The 22,908-nt window shown below is 44.3% G+C and overlaps 1 pseudogene; it reads left to right on the top strand.

The window, feature by feature from the left end:
* The first annotated feature begins 10,737 nt into the window (after window positions 1-10,737).
* On the top strand, window positions 10,738-22,449 carry LOC109763638 (UDP-glycosyltransferase 86A1-like; annotated as a pseudogene).
* Window positions 22,450-22,908: the final 459 nt, after the last annotated feature.

Genomic DNA, 22,908 nt, shown 5'->3' with positions numbered 1-22,908 from the left:
TAAGGAATGAGTTCATTACAGTACCTTGAAGTGGTGTTTTGTTTTCTTATGCTAACGGAGCTCATAAGATTTTCTGTAAAGTTTTGTGTTGTGAAGTTTTCAAGTTTTGGGTAAAGATTTGATGGATTATGGAACAAGGAGTTGCAAGAGCCTAAGCTTGGGGATGCCCAAGGCACCCCAAGGTAAAATCCAAGGACAACCAAAAGCCTAAGCTTGGGGATGCCCCGGAAGGCATCCCCTCTTTTGTCTTCGTCCATCGGTAACTTTACTTGGAGCTATATTTTTATTCACCACATGATATGTGTTTTGCTTGGATCGTCTTGTATGATTTGAGTCTTTGATTTTTAGTTCACCCCAATCATCCTTGCTGTACACACCTTTTTGGGAGAGACACACATTAATCGGAATTTATTAGAATACTCTATGTGCTTCACTTATATCTTTTGAGCTAAACAATTTTGCTCTAGCGCTTCACTTATATCTTTTAGAGCACGGTGGTGGTTTTTTTTAATAGAAATTATTGATCTTGCATGATTCACTTATATTATTTTGAGAGTCTTTTAGAACAGCATGGTAGTTTGCCTTGGCTAGAAATTTAGTCCTAATATGATAGGCATCCAAGATGGATGTAATAAAAACATTCATATAAGTGCATTGAATACTAAGAGAAGTTTGATACTTGATGATTGTTTTGAGATATGAAGATGGTGATATTAGAGTCATGCTAGTTGGTAGTTGTGAATTTGAGAAATACTTGTTCTAAAGTTTGTGATTCCCGTAGCATGCACGTATGGTGAACCGTTATGTGATGAAGTCGGAGCATGATTTATTTATTGATTGTCTTCCTTATGAGTGGCGGTCGGGGACGAGCGATGGTATTTTCCTACCAATCTATCCCCCTAGGAGCATGCGCGTAGTACTTTTTTCGATAACTAATAGATTTTTGCAATAAGTATGTGAGTTCTTTATGACTAATGTTGAGTCCATGGATTATACACACTCTCACCCTTCCACCATTGCTAGCCTCTCTAATACCGCGCACCTTTCGCCGGTATCATACACCCACCATATACCTTCCTCAAAACAGCCACCATGCCTACCTATTATGGCATTTCCATAGCCATTCCGAGATACATTGCCATGCAACTTACCACCGTTCCATTTGTTATGACACGTTCCATCATTGTCATATTGCTTTGCATGATCATGTAGTTGACATCGTATTTGTGGCAAAGCCACCTTTATAATTCTTTCATACATGTCACTCTTGATTCATTTCATATCCCGGTACACCGCCGGAGGCATTCACATAGAGTCATATTTTGTTCTAAGTATTGAGTTGTAATCTTTGAGTTGTAAGTAAATAAAAGTGTGATGATCATCACTATTAGAGCATTGTCCCAAGTGAGGAAAGGATGATGGAGACTATGATTCCCCCACAAGTCGGGATGAGACTCCGGACGAAAAAAAGAAAAAAAAAGAAAGAAAAGAGGCCATAAAAATAAAAAAAAGAAGAAGGCCCAAATAAAAAAATGAGAGAAAAAGAGAGAAGGGACAATGTTACTATCCTTTTCCACACTTGTGCTTCAAAGTAGCACCATGATCTTCATGATAGAGAGTCTCCTATGTTGTCACTTTCATATACAGTGGGAATTTTACATTATAGAACTTGGCTTGTATATTCCAATGATGGGCTTCCTCAAAATGCCCTAGGTCTTCGTGAGCAAGCGAGTTGGATGCACACCCACTTAGTTTCTTTTGTTGAGCTTTCATACACTTATGCTCTAGTGCATCCGTTGCATGGCAATGCCTACTCACTCACATTGATATCTATTAATGGGCATCTCCATAGCCCATTGATACGCCTAGTTGATGTGAGAATATCTTCTCCTTTTTTGTCTTCTCCACAACCACCGTTCTATTCCACATATAGTGCTATATCCATGGCTCACGCTCATGTATTGTGTGAAGATTGAAAAAGTTTGAGAACATCAAAAGTATGAAACAATTGCTTGGCTTGTCATCGGGGTTGTGCATGATTAAATACTTTGTGTGATGAAGATAGAGCATAGCCAGACTATATGATTTTGTAGGGATAATTTTCTTTGGCCATGTTATTTTGAGAAGACATGATTTCTTTGTTAGTATGCTTGAAGTATTATTATTTTCATGTCAATATTAAACTTTTGTCTTGAATCTTTCGAATCTGAACATTCATGCCACAATAAAGAAAATTACATTGAGAAATATGCTAGGTAGCATTCCACATCAAAAATTCTGTTTTTATCATTTACCTACTCGAGGACGAGCAAGAATTAAGCTTGGGGATGCTTGATACGTCTCCAGCGTATCTATAATTTTTTATTGTTCCATGCTATTATATTATCCGTTTTGGATGTTTAATGGGCTTTACTAAGCACTTTTCTATTATTTTTGGGACTAACCTACTAACCCAAGGCCCAGTGCAAATTGCTGTTTTTTGGCCTATTTTAGTGTTTCGCAGAAAAGGAATATCAAACGGAGTCCAAACGGAATGAAACCTTCGGGAGAGTTATTTTTGGAACAAACGTGATCCAGAGGACTTGGAGTGGACGTCAAGAAATCAACGAGGAGGCCACGAGGCAGGGAGGCGCGCCTGCCCCCGTGGGCGCGCCCCCACCCTCGTGGGCCCCTCGTAGCTCCATCGACCTACTTCTTCCTCCTATATATACCCATATACCCCAAAACCAACCAGGAGCACCACGAAACCCTATTTCCACCGCCGCAACCTTCTGTACCCGTGAGATCCCATCTTGGGGCCTTTTCCGGCGCTCCGCCGGAGGGGGAATCGATCACGGAGGGCTTCTACATCAATTCCATAGCCTCTCCGATGATGTGTGAGTAGTTTACCTCAGACCTTCGGGTCCATAGTTATTAGCTAGATGGCTTCTTCTCTCTATTTGGATCTCAATACAAAGTTCTCCTCGATCTTCTTGGAAATCTATTCGATGTAACTCTTTTTGCGGTGTGTTTGTGGAGATCCGATAAATTGCGGTTTTATGATCAAGATTATCTATGAACAATATTTGAATCTCCTCCGAATTCTTTTATGTATGATGTGTTATCTTTGCAAGTCTCTTCGAATTATCAGTTTGGTTTGGCCTACTAGATTGATCTTTCTTGCAATGGGAGAAGTGCTTAGCTTTGGGTTCAATCTTGCGTTGCTCGATCCCAGTGATGGAAGGGGAAATGACATGTATTGTATTGTTGCCATCGAGGATAAAAATATGGTGTTTATATCATATTGCTTGAGTTTATCCCTCTACATCATGTCATCTTGCCTAATGCGTTACTCTGTTCTTATGAACTTAATACTGTAGATGCATGCTGGATAGCGGTCGATGTGTGGAGTAATAGTAGTAGATGCAGGCAGGAGTCGGTCTACTTGTCACGGACGTGATGCCTATATACATGATCATGCCTAGATATTCTCATAATTATGCGCTTTTCTATCAATTGCTCGACAGTAATTTGTTCACCCACCGTAATACTTATGCTATCTTGAGAGAAGCCACTAGTGAAACCTATGGCCCCCGGGTCTATTCTCCATCATATTAATCTCCCATCAACTAGCTATTTCTGTCGCCGTTTATTTTGCAATCTTTACTTTTAATCTTTATCATAAAAGTACCAAAAATATTATCTTATCATCTCTATCAGATCTCCCTTTTGCAAGTGACCGTGAAGGGATTGACAACCCCTTTATCACGTTGGTTGCAAGGTTCTTATTTGTTTGTGTAGGTACGAGGGACTTGCATGTGGCCTCCTACTGGATTGATACCTTGGTTCTCAAAAACCGAGGGAAATACTTACGCTACTTTGCTGCATCACCCTTTCCTCTTCAAGGGAAAACCAACGCATGCTCAAGCGGTAGCAACGACGGGCCGCGGTGGCACTTCGGCGTGTTGCGGGAGTGCGGCGGCGGCAGAAAGAGAGAAGAGGAAGAGCAGAGCAAAGGAAGAGGAGGGCGCGCGAGCTAGAGCCGCCCCTCCTCCCCCTACTTATAGCCCTGGGCTGCGAAGCCGAGGGGACGGGGCGTGGGGATCGTGGGATTAACTGTGCCCACGACCCCATGACGCCGCATTAACCGCACAGTAACGGCGTGGAGTAATCATGCCTCGGAATCCCAATTGTCTGCCTCGGCCACAGTGGATCCGTGCGCGTGCCGAGGCCTGGTAGTGGTGGGCCCCGGCCTGCGGCGATGTCGCATCATGTGCGTCGGCTGGCAGGCGGCCTGGCCGGCTGGCGCCACGTGGCGCGCATATAGCTGGCGGCAAGCCTGGCGCCTGGCTGGCGCGCCACCTGGTTCCCGCCGCGACGTTTCAAAAACCACCAGGTGACCCGCCTGGTCGTGTCCGGCTCCTGGCACTCGGCGCGCTGGAAGACGGACGGAGCAAGATCAAGTGAAGCACTCGGAGTAGGAAGCTGCCGAGGCTCCTTCCTTTCACCAGCCACGGAGCCCCATCAGCTTCGGGGACTACTGTCGGAGTAATTGGCCACGGGTAGCCTCATCGCCTCCCCCATGGCGCTTCAAGACATCGGGGCCGGCTGCGCCCCTCAAGAACCCAAGACCTAAGCGCTGCCTTCTCGCAGCCGGCTGGCCCAAGTGGCCGGCTGCCAGGAGACGGTAAGGCCCAACAGGCGGCTACGAGGTGGGCCGACTCCTAGCAGGCGGCCTCCAGAGAGGCCGGCTCCTAGCAGGCGGCCCCAAGCGTCCTCAGAGTATGTACCCGCATAAATACGATGAGACAGGGCGTGGCTACAGCGCGCCCTGCCACCCCCAAAAATCCAGGGCCAAGCGTGGCCACAGTGCATCATAGCAGACGAAGAACTCCCGTCCGGCGCGGCACTGTTGCCACTCCCCCATGACATCACCCATGGCAGAGAAGGCCATGCCTCCACTACGGACAATCGGTACGGTCGACAGGCGGTAGGCCTTACCTGTTAATGAGATGCCAGAAGGCGGCGAGCACGGACCAGTCGGCATGAGGGGAGGCCGACTCCTAGCAGGCGGCCCTCCCCTCCCTCAAAGTCCGTGCGCCATTAATTAGGAGATATGGGGAATGGCTACAGTGATCGCCCGCCAGGCGGTGGTACTGTAGCCATGCCTCCCCCGACAAGAACGCATCATTACTAGCCCAACTACAGCGCTGAGCAGCCAGCGAGACCGGCGAGCGGCGGGCGCGGCCTGTCGGCCAAGTACGAGACAGCCGGCGGGGCCCACCAGGTGGCGGGCCCCATCTGCCGACGGAGAAGCCGGCGACCATAGACACTGACAGCCGGGTCCTACACCCAGCCAGATTACCTTTGTACCCCGGGGGGGATAGGCCTATATAAACCCCCCAGGGCACCCATGCAAAGGGTTCAGACTCTAGTTCATACACACACACATATAGAGAGAGGAAGCTAGGGCTAGTCTTGCTCTTCTTCCCCCTCTAGAGAAACAGCTCAAGGAGCAAGCTTGTATCCACCATTGTTGCTTGAGTGATCATACGGAGACCCCGCAGAGCAGGACTAGGGGTGTTATCTCCTAGCAGAGCCTCGAACCTGGGTAAGATTCGCCGGCATGCATGTTTGCGCCTTATCCCGTTTCCTGGCACCGGCGACGTAGTATTAGCCCCCTCCATGATAAGCTATCCTTTGGCATATGTCGCACGACACCCCCGACAGATGATGAGCCCAAATTCCGCAAAATGGTTTGAGGCCATAAAATCTGAGATAGAATCCATGTATGAGAACAAAGTGCGTACTTTGCTGGACTCGCCCGTTGATCGGCAAGCCATTGAGAATAAATGGATCTTCAAAAGAAAAACGGACGCTTATTGTATTGTTACTATCTACAAAGCTCGAATTGTCGCAAAAAGTTTTCGACAAGTTCAAGGTGTTGACTACAATGAGATTTTTTCACTCGTAGCGATGCTTAAGTTTGTCCGAATCATGTTAGAAATTGCCACATTTTATGTAGTCTGGCAAATGGATGTGAAAACTGCATTCCTTAATGAATATCTTAAAGAAAAGTTGTATATGATACAACAAAAAGGTTTTGTCAATCCTAAAGGTGCTAACAAAGTGTGCAAGCTCCAGCGATCCATCTATGGCTTGGTGCAAGCATCTCGGAGTTGGAATATGCGCTTTGATAGTGTGATCAAAGCATATGGTTTTATAAGACTTTTTGAGAAGCCTGTATTTACAAGAAAGTGAGTGGGAGCACTACAACATTTCTGATAAGTATATGTGAATGACATATTGTTGATCGGAAATAATGTAGAATTTTTCTGGAAAGCATATAGGAGTGTTTGAAAGGAGTTTTTCAAACAAAGACCTCGGTGAAGCTGCTTACATATTGAGTATCAAGATCTATAGAGATAGAACAAGACGCTTGATAAGTTTTTCCAGTGAGTACATACCTTGACAATATTTTGATGTATTTCAAAATGGAACAGTCGAAGAAGGAGTTCTTGCCTGTGTTGCAAGGTGTGAAGTTGAGTCAGACTCAATGCCCGACCACTGCATAAAATAGAAAGAGAATGAAAATTCATTCCCTATACTTCAGTCATAGGTTCTATAAAGTATGCCATGCTGTGTACCAGAACTATTGTGAACCTCACCATGATTTTGGCAAGAGGGTACAATAGTGATCCAGGAATGGATCACTGGACAACGGTCAAAATTATCCTTAGTGAAATAAGGAGATATTTCTTGGTTATGGAGGTGATAAAGAGTTCGTCGTAAAGAGTTACGCTGATGCAAGCTTTGACACTGATCCGGATGACTCTAAGTCTCAATCTGGATACATATTGAAAGTGGGAGCAATTAGCTAGAGTAGCTCCGTACAAAGCATTGTAGACATAGAAATTTGCAAAAATACATACGGCTCTGAATGTGACAGACCCATTGGCTAAGCTTCTCTCACAAGCAAAACATGATCACACCTTAGTACTCTTTGGGTGTTAATCAAATAGCGATGTGAACTAGATTATTGACTCTAGTAAAACCCTTTGGGCATTAGTCACATGGCGATGTGAACTAATCACATGGTGATGTGAACTATTGGTGTTAAATCACATGGCGATGTGAACTAGATTATTGACTCTAGTGCAAGTGGGAGACTGAAGGAAATATGCCCTAGAGGCAATAATAAAGTTGTTATTTATATTTCCTTATATCATGATAAATGTTTATTATTCATGCTAGCATTGTATTAACTGGAAACTTAGTACATGTGTGAATACATAGACAAACAAAATGTCACTAGTATACCTCTACTTGACTAGCTCGTTAATCAAAGATGGTTAAGTTTCCTAGCCATAGACATGAGTTGTCATTTGATCAACGGGATCACATCATTAGAGAATGATGTGATTGACTTGACCAATCCGCTAGCTTAGCACTATGCTCGTTTAGTTTATTGCTATTGCTTTCTTCATAACTTATACATGTTCCTCTGACTATGAGATTATGCAACTCCCAAATACCGGAGGAACACTTAGTGTGCTATCAATCGTCACAACGTAACTGGGTGATTATAAAGATGCTCTACAGGTGTCTCCGATGGTGTTTGTTGAGTTAGCATAGATCGACATTAGGATTTGTCACTCAGATTGTCGAAGAGGTATCTATGGGCCCTCTCGGTAATGCACATCACTATAAGCCTTGCAAGCAATGTGACTAATGAGCTAGTTACGGGATAATGCCTTACGGAACGAGTAAATAGACTTGCCAGTAACGATATTGAACTAGGTATGATGATACCGACGATCGAATCTCGGACAAGTAACATACCGATGACAAAGGGAACAACGTATGTTGTTACGCGGTTTGACCGATAAAGATCTTCGTAGAATATGCAGGAACCAATATGAGCATCCAGGTTCCGCTATTGGTTATTGACCGGAGATGAGTCTCGATCATGTCTACATAGTTCTCGAACCCGTAGGGTCCGCACGCTTAACGTTCGATGACGATCGGTATTATGAGTTTATGTGTTTTGATGTACCGAGGTTTGTCCGGAGTCCCGGATGAGATCACGGACATGACAAGGAGTCTCGAAATGTTCGATACGTAAAGATCGATATATTGGAAGGCTATATTCGGACATCCGCAAGGTTCTGAGTGGTTCGGGTATTTTTTGGAGTACCGGAGAGTTACGGGAATTCGCCGGCGGAAGTAGTGGGCCTTAATGGGCCATACGGGAAAGGAGAGAAGGGCCTCAAGGGGTGGCTGCGCGCCCCCCATGGGCTGGTCCAAATTGGACTAGGAGGGGGCGGCGCCCCCCTCCTTCCTTCTCCTCTCCTCCTCCTTCCTTTCTTCTCCTACTCCAACTAGGGGGGGAGGGAAACCTACTCCTACTAGGAGTAGGAATCCCCCTTGGGGCGCGCCATAGAGAGGGCCGACCCTCCCCTCCTCCACTCCTTTATATACGGGGGAGGGGGGCACCCCATAGACACACAAGTTGACAGTTGTCTTTGCCGTGTGCAGTGCCCCCTCCACAGATTTCCACCTCGGTCATATCATTTTAGAGCTTAGGCGAAGCCCTGCGTCGGTAACTTCATCATCACCGTCACCACGCCGTCGTGCTGACGAAACTCTCCCTCGGCCTCAGCTGGGTCAAGAGTACGAGGGACGTCACCGAGCTGAACGTGTGCAGATCGCGGAGGTGCCGTGCGTTCGGTACTTGGATCGTTGGATCACGAAGACGTTCGACTACATCAACCGCGTTACTAAACGCTTCCGCTTTTGGTCTACGAGGTTACATGGACACACTCTCCCCGCTCGTTGCTATGCATCACCTAGATGGATCTTGCGTGTGCGTAGGAAAATTTTGAAATTACTACGTTCCCCAACACCAATTCCATTTCGCCAGCCGACTTGGTCCAAACAGGAAAATTATTCGACTGCACGCGAGGCTCGGCAGTTTACTTCCCAGAACATGTAGCTGGCTGGAGGAAGGAGAAAGCACAACAACATGAAAAGTGTTTGGACTACGCGGTCCTGACGTGTTTAGCCATCCAATGCGAGACTTTATTGGTCCGCCGATTGGTCCGAACGCAATTTTTCCCGCAAACCCGAGACAAACTATGGGATTTGCAGAAGTCCGAAGAGCAACCACGTAAGACTCCGATCCTGACGGACCTCGCGCCTCCATCCTCTCATTTTTTTTCACCTTCCTTTTTTCTCTTGTCATCGCAGCCGCTCCACCACCCTGGCTACCCGCCACATCCCTGCCGTAACTCTCCGAGTCCATCACCTCTAAGGCTCTAACGGTGCACCCCGGGCACCACCTACGTGGCTTCTCCTTCGTCGTCGTCCCGCACCTCTCCTTCTGCCGCCGCACAGGTACCATTCGTTCCTAAAATACTCACCATGCCTGGCAACTGTTTGGTGAAATGCCCGTGCTAAATTTGTTGTCCCTTCTTTGAAGCAATGGATTCGGATGTGGAGTACATACACAAGCACTATTTGAGTTGTCTGGCGGCTTATCCGATGAGGAGGACTACACGGAAGAAAGACGATGATGTACGCGGTTTCTTACAGACGGTGAGCGTGCGAAGGAGCATGTTCTCAATTTCAAGGGATCATCAAGAGTCATCGAGTGCTCAACCGCAATAGGGTGTGCTCAACACCATCTCTAACTCAGTTGGCCAGAAAAAATCTCACTTTGGCCAAAGACAGGAAGCAGCTAGCAAGGATATTGAGAGGGTATTTAAAGTTCTGCAGGCATGTTTTGTAGTTGTTCGTGGACTTACTAAAAAATGGAATCGAGAGACCTTGTGGAAGGTGATGATCTCTTATGTAATCATGCACAACATGATCGTGCAGAATGACGATGACTATGTTGTCGCAGGTCTTGAATTTGAGAACAGGGTGATTCTATCAAACTTTCAAACCAGAATCCGCCACATTTAAAGAGTTTATTCAAATGTATCAACAAATTCAGCACTGAGCAACCCATGAGCAACTGAAGAAAGAGTTGATTGAGTATCTTTGGGTGGTTAAGAGGGACAACAATGTCGGAGTGTGATATTTAAATATTTTTAAATTAGAAGTACTCGTGCATTCGAATATTTGAACTATTTTAGCTAAACTGGAACTATATATGCGGCTATTTAAACGTACGGACTTTAAAAATATTAAGGACCGATGTATGAGAATAGCATTGGATGGCCGGCTTCTGCATCTGTGTTCGCGGACTGGTCACGGAGGAAATTTGTGGATCAGTGTTTGAGATGCTCTATGAGATCGGGTTGGGTGATAATTCTGTGACTGGGCAGTGATCCGGTTGGATGTACAGCGAGGTTTTGAGAGGTCCGGTTCTATATGCTCTTGCATCCACGGTCTCAAAACGAAAGGCGACTTCTCCGTGGAGATCATCGTCACCTTACATCACCTGCGCACTCATCCCCCGTACTCCACGCGCCAGATATCGTGGCAGCTGGTAAGCCGCGCCGTTGTGTGATCACACCATTCGTCTCGCTACGGACAAGCCGCGTGCGTGTGCGCGCACCAGATTAACGAAGTATGCAAATTTTGGTTAAACGTTGGTGACAAATTTCGTGAGCACGAATCCGACGCGGGCTGGCGGCTACAGAGATAACGACGGATTTCATAAGCTATAGTACGATATCGACGACGGTGTCATATGGTAAGTGAAGTGCGAGTGACGGTTCACAGGAAACCAGAGGATAGAGGTTGGCGATCATGGCGCAAAAGGAGGCCGGCTTAGCAGCGATGAGCGGCGGCGGCAAGGCCAAGCCGCACGCGGTGGTGGTGGTGTACCCGCTGCAGGGCCACGTCATCCCTGTCACGCACCTCGCGCTGCGGCTGGCGGCGCGGGGCTTCGCCGTCACGGTCGTCAACACGGAGGCTCTGCACGATCAGACGGCGCGCGCTCGGCGTCGACCTGGCGGAGCACGACTTCTTTGCCGCCGCGCTCTTCTCGGGGATGGACGTGCGCTACGAGCTTATCAGCGACGGCCTCCCCGTGGGGTTTGACCGGTCGCTGCACCACGACGAGTTCAGGGGCTCACTGTTCCAAGCGCTCTCTGGCCACGTCAAGGAGGTGCTCGGCCACGTCGTCGTCGACCCGGCCGCGACGTGCCTCGTCGCCGACACCTTCTTCGTGTGGCCGGCGACGCTGGCCAGGAAGTTCGGTATCGCGTACGTGTCCTTCTAGACGGAGCCCGCGCTCATCTTCAACCTCTACTACCATGTCCACTTGCTCACCAACAACGGCCACTTCGGATGCAACGGTGAAAAATACGATTTTTGGAATCCACTCCAATATGCTTATGTTTCAATTCAATAGAGTGCCACTAATATTTTTACCATGGAAACAATATAAAAGTGTTTAGATCACTAAAGTGAGGGAGTAGTAGTAAATTTGCCATGCCATCAATTTTGAAGTTTCATTTTTTGCAGAGCCTCGGAAGGACATGATCACCCACATCCCGGGCGTGCCAGCGATCGAGCCGCACGAGCTCATGTCGTACCTCCAGGAGACGGACACCACCAACGTGGTGCACCGCATCCTCTTCAGGGCCTTCGAAGAGGCGCGCGACGCTGACTATGTCCTCTGCAACACCGTGGAGGAGCTGGACCCGTCCACCATCGTCGCCCTCCGCGCCGAGAAGCCCTTCTACGCCGTGGGGCCCATCTTCCCCGCCGGCTTCGCCCACAGCGCTGTCGCCACCTCTATGTGGGCTGAGTCCAACTGCTCCCACTGGCTCGACGCGCAGCCCCTGGGCTCCGTGCTCTACATCTCCTTCGGGAGCTATGCACATGTCACGAAGCAGGAGCTGCATGAGATCGCGGGAGGAGTCCTGGCCAGCGGCGCGAGGTTCCTGTGGGTGATGCGGCCGGACATCGTCAGCTCCGACGACCCGGACCCGCTGCCCGAGGGGTTCGCGGCCGCGTCCGCCGGGCGTGGGCTGGTGGTGCCGTGGTACTGCCTGATGACCCACGAGTATAGGGGATTTATCGTAGTCCTGTCAATAAGTAAGAGTGTCGAACCCAACGAGGAGCAGACGGAAATGATAAGCAGTTTTCAGCAAGGTATTCTCTGCAAGCACTGAAATAATAGGTAACAGATAGTTTTGTGATAGGATAATTGGTAACGAGCAACAAGTAACAAAAGTAAATAAAGTGCAGCAAGGTGGCCCAATCCTTTTTGTAGCAAAGGACAAGCCCGGACAAACTCTTATATAAAGAAATGCGCTCCCGAGGACACATGGGAATTATCGTCAAGCTAGTTTTCATCACATTCATATGATTCGCGTTCGGTACTTTGATAATTTGATATGTGGGTGGACCAGTGCTTGGGTGCTGTTCTTACTTGAACAAGCATCCCACTTATGATTAACCTCTATTGCAAGCATCCGCAACTACAACAAAAGTATTAAGGTAAACCTAACCATAGCATGAAACATATGGATCCAAATCAGCCCCTTACGAAGCAACGCATAAACTAGGGTTTAAGCTTCTGTCACTCTAACAACCCATCATCTACTTCTTACTTCCCAATGCCTTCCTCTAGGCCCAAATAATGGTGAAGTGTTATGTAGTCGACGTTCACATAACACCATTAGAAGATAGACAACATATATCTCATCAAAATATCGAAGAATACCAAATTCACATGACTACTAATAGCAAGACTTCTCCCATGTCCTCAGGAACAAACGTAACTACTCACAAAGCATATTCATGTTCATAATCAGAGGAGTATTAATATGCATAAAGGATCTGAACATATGATCTTCCACCAAATAAACCAACTAGCATCAACTACAAGGAGTAATCAACACTACTAGCAATCTACAAGTACCAATCCCGGACATAGAGACAAGAATTGGATACAAGAGATGAACTAGGGTTTGAGAGGAGATGGTGCTGCTGAAGATGTTGATGGAGATTGCCCTCTCCCGATGAGAGGAGCGTTGGTGATGACGATGGCGATGATTTCCCCCTCCCGGAGGGAAGTGTCCCCGGCAGAATAGCTCTGCCGGAGCCCTAGATTGGTTCCGCCAAGGTTCCGCCTCGTGGCGGCGGAGTCTCGTCCCGAAAGCTTGGTTATGATTTTTCTTCGGACGAAAGACTTCATATAGCAGAAGATGAGTACCGGAGGGCCAACAGGGGGCCCACGAGGCAGGGGGCGCGCCTAGGGGGGTAGGGCGCGCCCCCACCCTCGTGGACAGGTGGAGGCCCCCCTGAAGTATTTCTTCCACTCAATATTTTTTATTATTTCCAAAAATAACTTTCGTGGAGTTTCAGGACTTTTGGAGTTGTGCAGAATAGGTCTCTAATATTTGCTCCTTTTCCAGCCCAGAATTCCGGCTGCCGGCATTCTCCCTCCTTATGTAAACCTTGTAAAATAAGAGAGAATAGGCATAAGTATTGTGACATAATGTGTAATAACGGCCCATAATGCAATAAATATCGACATAAAAGCATGATGCAAAATGGACGTATCAACTCCCCCAAGCTTAGACCTCGCTTGTCCTCAAGCGGAAGCCGATAACGATAAATATGTCCACATGTTTAGAGGTAGACGCGTCGATAAAATAAAATACGGACATGAGGGCATCATGATTATTATCATAACAGCAACATATATGGATATTGTCATATGATCTATTATGGTCAAGTAATAATCTATTCACAATGCAAAGTATGAATCAGAAACTTTATTGAGAACTAACAAACTATAATCTCAGTCACTGAAGCAATTGCAATTTATCATAACATCAGAAAGATTCTATGTCAGAGCTTTCTTGCAAGTCCACATACTCAACTATCATTTAGTCTTTCATAATTGCTAACACTCACACAATACTTGTGGTTACGGAGTTTTAACCGGACACAGAGAAAGATAGGGGCTTATAGTTTCGCCTCCCAACCTTTTACCTCAAGGGTAATGTCAACAATAATAGTTCATGCTAACTTACATCCAATTAGATATATCTATCAGGATCTTTCCAACACCCTGTGCTTGCCAAAGGATAAAATGTAAAAAGGAAAGGTGAAGATCACCATGACTCTTGCATAAGATAGAAGATAATAATAAAAGATAGGCCCTTCGCAGAGGGAAGCACAGGTTGCCATGCACTTTCAGGGTTGGATGCACAAAATCTTAATGCAAAAGAACGTCACTTTATATTGCCACTTGTGATATGAACCTTTATTATGCAGTCCGTCGCTTTTATTTCTTCCACATCACAAGATCGTATAAAGCTTATTTCCTCCACACCAATCAATCATACATATTTACAGAGCAATTTTTATTCCTTGCACCGATGACAACTTACTTGAAGGGTCTTACTCAATCCATAGGTAGATATGGTGGTCTCTCATGGCAAAACTGGTTTAAGGGTTTTTGGAAGCACAAGTAGTATCTCTACTTGGTGCAAAGAATTGGGCTAGCATGAGGGGGAAAGACAAGCTCAACATGTTGGATGATCCATGACAATATACTTTATCTCAGATATAAGAAAACATAACCCATTACGTTGTCTTTCTTGTCCAACATCAACTCTTTAGCATGTCATATTTTAATGAGTGCTCCCAATCATAAAAGATGTCCAAGATAGTATATTTATATGTGAAACCTCTCTTTCTTTATTACTTCCTATTAACTGCAACGATGACCAAAGCTATGTTTGCCAACTCTCAACAATTTTTAATCATCATACTCTTTCTATGTGAAGTCATTACTCTTCATAAGATCAATATGATCTCTTTAATTCTTTCTCTTTTCTTTTATTCACTCAAGATCATAGCAAGATAATCAAGCCCTTGACTCAACACTAATCTTTATTATATAACTCACATAGAAAGATCATAAAGCAAAACTCAAAACTAGATCATACCAAAACTTTATTCTATTAGATCAAGATACTATTAATAGGATCGAACTAAGAAAAATGGTAAAGATAGGAGTGTGATGGTGATACGATACTGGGGCACCTCCCCCAAGCTTGGCAGTTGCCAAGGGGAGTGCCCATACCCATGTGATTATGTCTCCTTTGTTGGTGAAGAAGATGGAGGTGATGATGGATAGTCGCACATTGAGCGTAGGAGGTCCTCCAGCTTGCGGATAATGCCCTTGAGTGCGATGATATGCTCCTTCAACAAAATATTTTCACGTGTGAGATACTTGTTTTGTATACGAGCTAGCTCAATCATCTTGAAAGCTTCGATCTCAGTTGGGGTAAGAAGATTGCGATCAAGTTGAAGGTTGTCTTTAGGAGCTTGGTCCTCCGTGGCCTTCTTGATCCCTTCATCCTTGTTGATCTCGATGGGTTCTTCCCTCTTCAGCTCTATCTTCATTATCCAAGCATCGTTGTCAGCATTGTTGGAGCAGGGGGACGACATGATGCCTGGCCTTGACAACCCTGACAGAAAACAGCTCGAAACAAGAACAGAGGACAATTGCGTGATACAGGAGTCAAAACCTTCGGGAGATTATATAATGAATTTTTACCGACCAAAATACATATCGTGCAACAAAACGGAGTCCGGAGAGCACACGAGGTGCCCACGAAGTAGGGGGCGCGCCCAGGGGGTAGGGCGTGCCCTCCACCCTCGTGGAGGCCTCGTGTCCTTCCCGGACTGCTTCTTATTTTTTATTTTTCTAAATATTCCAAAACAGAGAAATATTGCCATTAGAACTGTTTTGGAGTCGGTTTACTTACCGTACCACATACCTATTCCTTTTCGGAGTCTGAAACATTCCGGAAAGTGTCCCTTATGTATTCCTCCGGGGTTACGGTTTCAATAACATTGGTTTCAACATTTATAGGATAACCTGAGATATAATGTTTAATTATTTGACCGTTCACCACCTTCGGATTTGTGCCCTTGAAGTTGTTGATTTTTATGGCACCGGAACGATAGACCTCCTCGATAACGTAAGGACCTTCCCATTTAGAGAGAAGTTTTCCTGCAAAAAATCTTAAACGAGAGTTGTATAGCAATACATAATCACCTACATTAAACTCACGCTTTTGTATTCTTTTGTCATGCCACCTTTTAACTTTTTCTTTAAACAACTTGGCATTTTCATAAGCTTGGGTTCTCGATTCATCAACTGAGCTAATATCAAATAACCTCTTCTCACCGGCAAGTTTGACATCATAGTTGAGCTCTTTAATAGCCCAATAAGCCTTATGTTCTAGTTCGAGAGGTAAGTGACATGCTTTTCCGTAAACCATTTTATACGGAGACATACCCATAGGATTTTTATCTGCAGTTCTATAGGCCCATAGTGCATCATCAAGTTTCTTGGACCAATTCTTTCTAGACCTATTAACGGTCTTTCGCAGAATTAATTTGAGTTCTCTATTACTCAATTCTACTTGACCACTAGACTGCGGGTGATAAGGAGATGCAACTCTGTGATTAACATCATACTTTGCAAGCATTTTACAAAAAGCACCATGAATAAAATGTGAACCACCATCAGTCATTAAATATCTAGGGACTCCAAACCTCGGAAAAATAACTTCTTTAAGCATCTTAATAGAAGTGTTATGATTAGCACTACTAGTTGGAATAGCTTCTACCCACTTAGTAACATAATCAACAGCAACTAAAATATGTGTATATCCGTTGGAGGCAGGAAAAGGTCCCATATAATCAAAGCCCCAAACGTCAAATGGTTCAATAACAAGTGAATAATTCATAGGCATTTCTTGACGTCTACTAATATAACCAATTCTTTGACATTCATCACAAGATAGAACAAACTTACGGGCATCCTTGAAAAGAGTAGGCCAATAAAAAACGGATTGCAATACCTTATGTGCAGTTCTATCTCCAGCGTGGTTTCCTCCATAAGCCTCGGAGTGACACTTGCGTAGGATCTGTTCCTGTTCATGCTCAGGTACACAACGTCTAATAACACCATCTACTCCTTCTTTATAAAGATGTGGGTCATCCCAAAAGTAATGTCTCAAATCATAGAAAAACTTTTTCTTTTGCTGGTATGTGAAACTAGGTGGTATAAATTTAGCAACGATGTAATTAGCATAATCAGCATACCATGGAGCAGTACGAGAAGTATTTGTGACATTTAATTGCTCATCAGGAAAGCTATCATCAATAGGTAGTGGGTCATCAAGAACATTTTCTAACCTAGACAAGTTGTCTGCAACGGGGTTCTCAGCTCCGTTTCTATCAACAATATGCAAATCAAATTCTTGTAGCAAGAGAACCCATCTAATAAGTCTAGGTTTAGCATCTTTCTTTTCCATAAGATATTTAATAGCAGCATGATCCGTGTGAATAGTTACTTTAGAATCAACAATATAAGGTCTGAACTTATCACAAGAAAATACAACTGCTAAGAATTCTTTCTCAGTAGTAGCATAATTTCTTTGGGCATTGTTTAGAGTTTTACTAGCATATTGAATACCATTTAATTTCTTATCAACTCTTTGCCCTAGAACAGCACCTACAGCATAATCACTAGCATCACACATGATTTCAAAGGGTAAATTCCAATCAGGTGGCTGAACAATAGGTGCAGAGATCAACGCTTTCTTAAGTATTTCAAATGCTTGTACACAATCATCATCGAAGACAAATGGTATATCTTTTTGTAATAAATTAGTTAGAGGCCGAGAAATTTTTGAGAAGTCCTTAATGAACCTCCTATAAAAACCGGCGTGACCAAGGAAATTTCTTATACCTTTGATGTCCTTGGGACATGGCATCATTTCAATAGCATCAACCTTGGCTTTATCAACCTCAATACCTCTTTCAGAAACTTTATGCCCCAAGACAATACCTTCATTAACCATAAAGTGGTACTTTTCCCAATTCAAGACAAGATTAGTTTCTTCACATCTCTGCAAAAATCGATCAAGGTTTCTCAAGCAATCATCAAAAGAGGATCCATAGACGGAAAAATCGTCCATGAAAACCTAACAAATCTTTTCACAAAAGTCAGAGAATATAGCCATCATGCATCTTTGAAAGGTAGCAGGTGCATTACATAAACCAAAAGGCATACATCTATAAGCAAAAGTACCGAAAGGGCAAGTAAAAGTGGTCTTTGATTGATCATCGGCTGACACAGGTATTTGAGAGAAACCAGAATAACCATCTAGAAAGCAAAAATGTGTATGTTTAGATAATGTTTCTAGCATTTGATCGATAAAAGGTAAGGGGTAATGACCCTTTTTAGTAGCTTTATTCAATTTGCGGAAATCAATTACCATCCTGTAACCTGTAATAATTCTTTGCGGAATCAATTCATCTTTATCATTAGGAACTACGGTAATACCTCCCTTCTTAGGGACACAATGGACAGGACTTACCCACTGACTATCAGCAACGGGATAAATTATACCTGCCTCAAGGAGCTTTAGTATTTCCTTTCTCACCACTTCTTTCATTTTAGGATTCAGTCGTCGTTGGTGATCACGAACTGGTTTGGCATCTTTCTCCAAATTTATTTTGTGTTGACATAGAGTGGGACTAATGCGCTTATGATCATCAAGAGTATATCCAATAGCAGTGCGGTGCTTCTTCAGAGTTTTCAATAATCTCTCGTCTTCATGCTCTGAAAGGTTAGCACTAATAATAACAGGATATATCTTTTTCTCATCAAGATAAGCATATTTAAGAGTATCAGGTAACGGTTTGAGCTCAAACACGGGATCACCCTTGGGTGGAGGAGGATCCCCTAGGATTTCAACAGGCAAATTGTGTTTCAGGATGGGTTCCTGTTTAAAGAATACTTCATCTATTTCCCTTCTTTCATTCATAAACATATCATTTTCATGGTCTAGCAAATATTGTTCTAAACGATCACTAGGTGGTACGGCAATAGAAGCAAGACCAATAATTTCATCTTTACAAGGCAATTCCTCTTCACGGTGTTGTCTACGAAATTTAGAAAAGTTGAACTCATGAGACATATCACCCAAGCCAATAGTAACGACATCCTTTTCGCAGTCTATCCTAGCATTAACTGTGTTCAAGAAGGGTCTACCAAAAATAATGGGACAAAAACTATCTTGTGGGGAACCAAGAACAAGAAAATCAGCAGGATATTTAGTTTTCCCACACAAGACTTCAACATCTCTTACAATTCCCATTGGTGAAATAGTATCTCTATTGGCAAGTTTAATTGTGACATCAATATCTTCTATCTCAGCAGGTGAAATATCATGCATAATTTCTTTGTATAAGTCAAAAGGTATTGCACTAGCACTAGCACCCATATCACATAAGCCATGATAACAATGATCTCCTATTTTAACAGAAATAACAGGCATGCCTACCACATGTCTATGTTTATCTTTAGCACAAGGTTTGGCAATTCTAGCAGTTTCATCACGGAAATAAATAACATGCCCATCAATATTATCAGCGAAGAGATCTTTAACAATAGCAATATTAGATTCAACTTTAACTTGCTCAGGAGGTGTATAAGTTCTAATATTGCTTTTACGGACCACAGTTGAAGCTTTAGCATGATCCTTTATCCTAACAGGGAAAGGTGGTTTCTCAACATAAGAAGTAGGAACAATAGGATCATTATAAGTGATAGTCTTTTCTTCAACTTTCATAGGTGCAGCTACTTTTACTTCTATGGGAGGATGATATTTAAACCACTTCTCCTTAGGGAGATCAATATGAGCAGCAAAAGATTCACAGAAAGAAGCTACTATCTCAGAGTCAAGTCCATATTTAGTGCTAAATTTACGAAAAACATCGGCATCCATAAAAGATTTAACACAATCGAACTTAGGTGTCATACCTGACTCCTTACCTTCATCGAGATCCCAATCTTCAGAGTTGCGTTTAATTCTTTCCAATAAGTCCCATTTTAATTCAATAGTCTTCATCATAAAAGAGCCAGCACAAGAAGTATCGAGCATGGTGCGATTGTTATCAGAAAGCCGAGCATAAAAACTTTGAATAATTATTTCTCTTGCAAGCTCATGATTGGGGCATGAATATAACATTGATGTAAGCCTCCCCCAACCTTGAGCGATGCTTTCTCCTTCGCGAGGCCAAAAATTATATATATAATTGCGATCACGATGAACAAGATGCATAGGATAAAATTTCTGATGAATTTCCAATTTCAATCGTTTGTAGTTCCATGATCCCGTATCATCACATAGCCTATACCATGTCAATGCATCTCCCTTCAAAGATAAAGGGAAGACCTTCTTCTTAATAACATCACCGGGTATACCTGCAAGCTCAAATAATCCACAAACTTCATCCACATAGATTAGGTGCTCATCAGGATGCTTTGTTCCGTCTCCTACAAAAGGATTAGCTAGCAGTTTTTCTAGCATACCCGAAGGAATTTCAAAGTGGACATTTTCATTTTCAGTAGGTTCAGTAGGTTGAGGAGCAACTCTTTGCTCTACTGGTCGGGGTGAAGATACCCCGAACAAGCCCCTCAGAGGATTACTTTCCATAGTAATAAGTGACAGTAAATGTCAGCACACTATATAAATTTTTCCTTACCAAATTCCACCTACCAAAGGCGCTTCACTCCACGGCAACGGCGCCAGAAAAGAGTCTTGATGACCCACAAGTATAGGGGATCTATCGTAGTCCTTTCGATAAGTAAGAGTGTCGAACCCAACGAGGAGCAGAAGGAAATGATAAGCGGTTTTCAGCAAGGTATTCTCTGCAAGCACTGAAATAATAGGTAACAGATAGTGTTGTGATAGGATAATTAGTAAAGTAAATAAAGTGCAGCAAGGTGGCCCAATCCTTTTTGTAGCAAAGGACAAGCCTGGACAAACTCTTATATAAAGAAAAACGCTCCCGAGGACATATTGGAATTATCGTCAAGCTGGTTTTCATCACATTCATATGATTCGCGTTCGGTACTTTGATAATTTGATATGTGGGTGGACCAGTGCTTGGGTGCTGTTCTTACTTGAACAAGCATCCCACTTATGATTAAACTCTATTGCAAGCATCCGCAACTACAACAAAAGTATTAAGGTAAACCTAACCATAGCATGAAACATATGGATCCAAATCAGCCCCTTACGAAGCAACGCATAAACTAGGGTTTAAGCTTCTGTCACTCTAGCAACCCATCATCTACTTATTACTTCCCAATGCCTTCCTCTAGGCCCAAATAATGGTGAAGTGTTATGTAGTCGACGTTCACATAACACCACTAGAGGATAGACAACATACATCTCATCAAAATATTGAACGAATACCAAATTCACATGACTACTAATAGCAAGACTTCTCCCATGTCCTCAGGAACAAACGTAACTACTTACAAAGCATATTCATGTTCATAATCAGAGGAGTATTAATATGCATAAAGGATCTGAACATATGATCTTCCACCAAATAAACCACTAGCATCAACTACAAGGAGTAATCAACACTACTAGCAACCTACAAGTACCAATCCCGGACTTAGAGACAAGAATTGGATACAAGAGATGAACTAGGGTTTGAGAGGAGATGGTGCCGGTGAATATGTTGATGGAGATTGCCCTCTCCCGATGAGAGGAGCGTTGACGATGACGATGGTGATGATTTCCCCCTCCCGGAGGGAAGTGTCCCCGGCAGAACAGCTCTGCCGGAGCCCTAGATTGGTTCCACCAAGGTTCCGCCTCGTGGCGGCGGAGTCTCATCCCGAAAGCTTGGTTATGATTTTTCTTCGGACAAAAGACTTCATATAGCATAAGATGGGTACCAGAGGGCCAACAGGGGGCCCACGAGGCAGGGGGCGCGCCCCCCACCCTCGTCGACAGGTGTAGGCCCCCCTGAAGTATTTCTTCCGCTCAATATTTTTTATTATTTCTAAAAATAACTTTCTTGGAGTTTCAGGACTTTTGGAGTTGTGCAGAATAGGTCTCTAATATTTGCTCCTTTTCCAGCCCAGAATTCCGGCTGCCGGCATTCTCCCTCCTTATGTAAACCATGTAAAATAAGAGAGAATAGGCATAAGTATTGTGACATAATGTGTAATAACAGCCCATAATGCAATAAATATCGATATAAAAGCATGATGCAAAATGGACGTATCACTGCCAGGTGGAGGTCCTCTCCCACGCCGCGCTGGATGGCTTCCTCACGCACTGCGGGTGGAACTCCGTGCTGGAGAGCGTGTGGTCCGGAGTGCCTATGCTCTGCTTCCCGCTGCTCACTGACCAGTTCACTAACCGGCGGCTCGTCGTGTGGGAGTGGCACGTCGGCGTGCCCATCGGGGACCGTGGCGTGGTGTTCGCTGACGAGGTGAGGGTGAGGATCGAGGGCGCCATGTCCGGGAAAGAGGGTGAGGAGCTCCGGGAGGCGGTGAAGAAGGTGAGGGCAGCGCTCGAGGCCGCCACGGCACACGGCAGGTCATCGCAGCGGAGCTTCGATGAGTTCGTCGATGAGCTAATGCGCTGTTGCGGTGGATGTTAAGCTGAGCCGGCCGATGGGCCAGAAGCACGCATGTCGGGTGTTGGGGAAGTGGCCGCGAATAAGCGTCTTTGTACTCTTGTCTTGTGTGTAGTATGTGCCCGGTCATTGACTCAGTGCTATGTGGTGCAATCGGTAAGTGGTATAGATCATAAATGGACGTGGGATGTGATTCTATTTTCCGTAATGTCTTATGAGATCCTCATTTATATAGACTTCTATAACCTCCATGATATCAAAGCCATAACATCTAGTTCTACATATACTACTTCCTCAGTAAAGAAATATAAGAGACTGTCTCAAAAAAATGAACATATACTACTTCTCACTCCGTTTTTTTCATGAGTTTTTTTACATCTATTGAGTCTAGTGTGTGCATAGTCATTGACTCAAAGTTGCGAAGTGTGATCTTGTTTTCTCCATATATGAGAATTGTCTAAAGTCAAATTTCGTAGAGTTTGA

This window comes from Aegilops tauschii, chromosome 1 (assembly GCF_002575655.3).
Source record: "Aegilops tauschii subsp. strangulata cultivar AL8/78 chromosome 1, Aet v6.0, whole genome shotgun sequence".
NCBI classification, from domain to species: Eukaryota; Viridiplantae; Streptophyta; class Magnoliopsida; order Poales; family Poaceae; genus Aegilops; species Aegilops tauschii.
The sequence above is the reverse complement of the archived record's forward strand: the minus strand, read 5'-3'. Positions and strand labels throughout refer to the sequence as shown.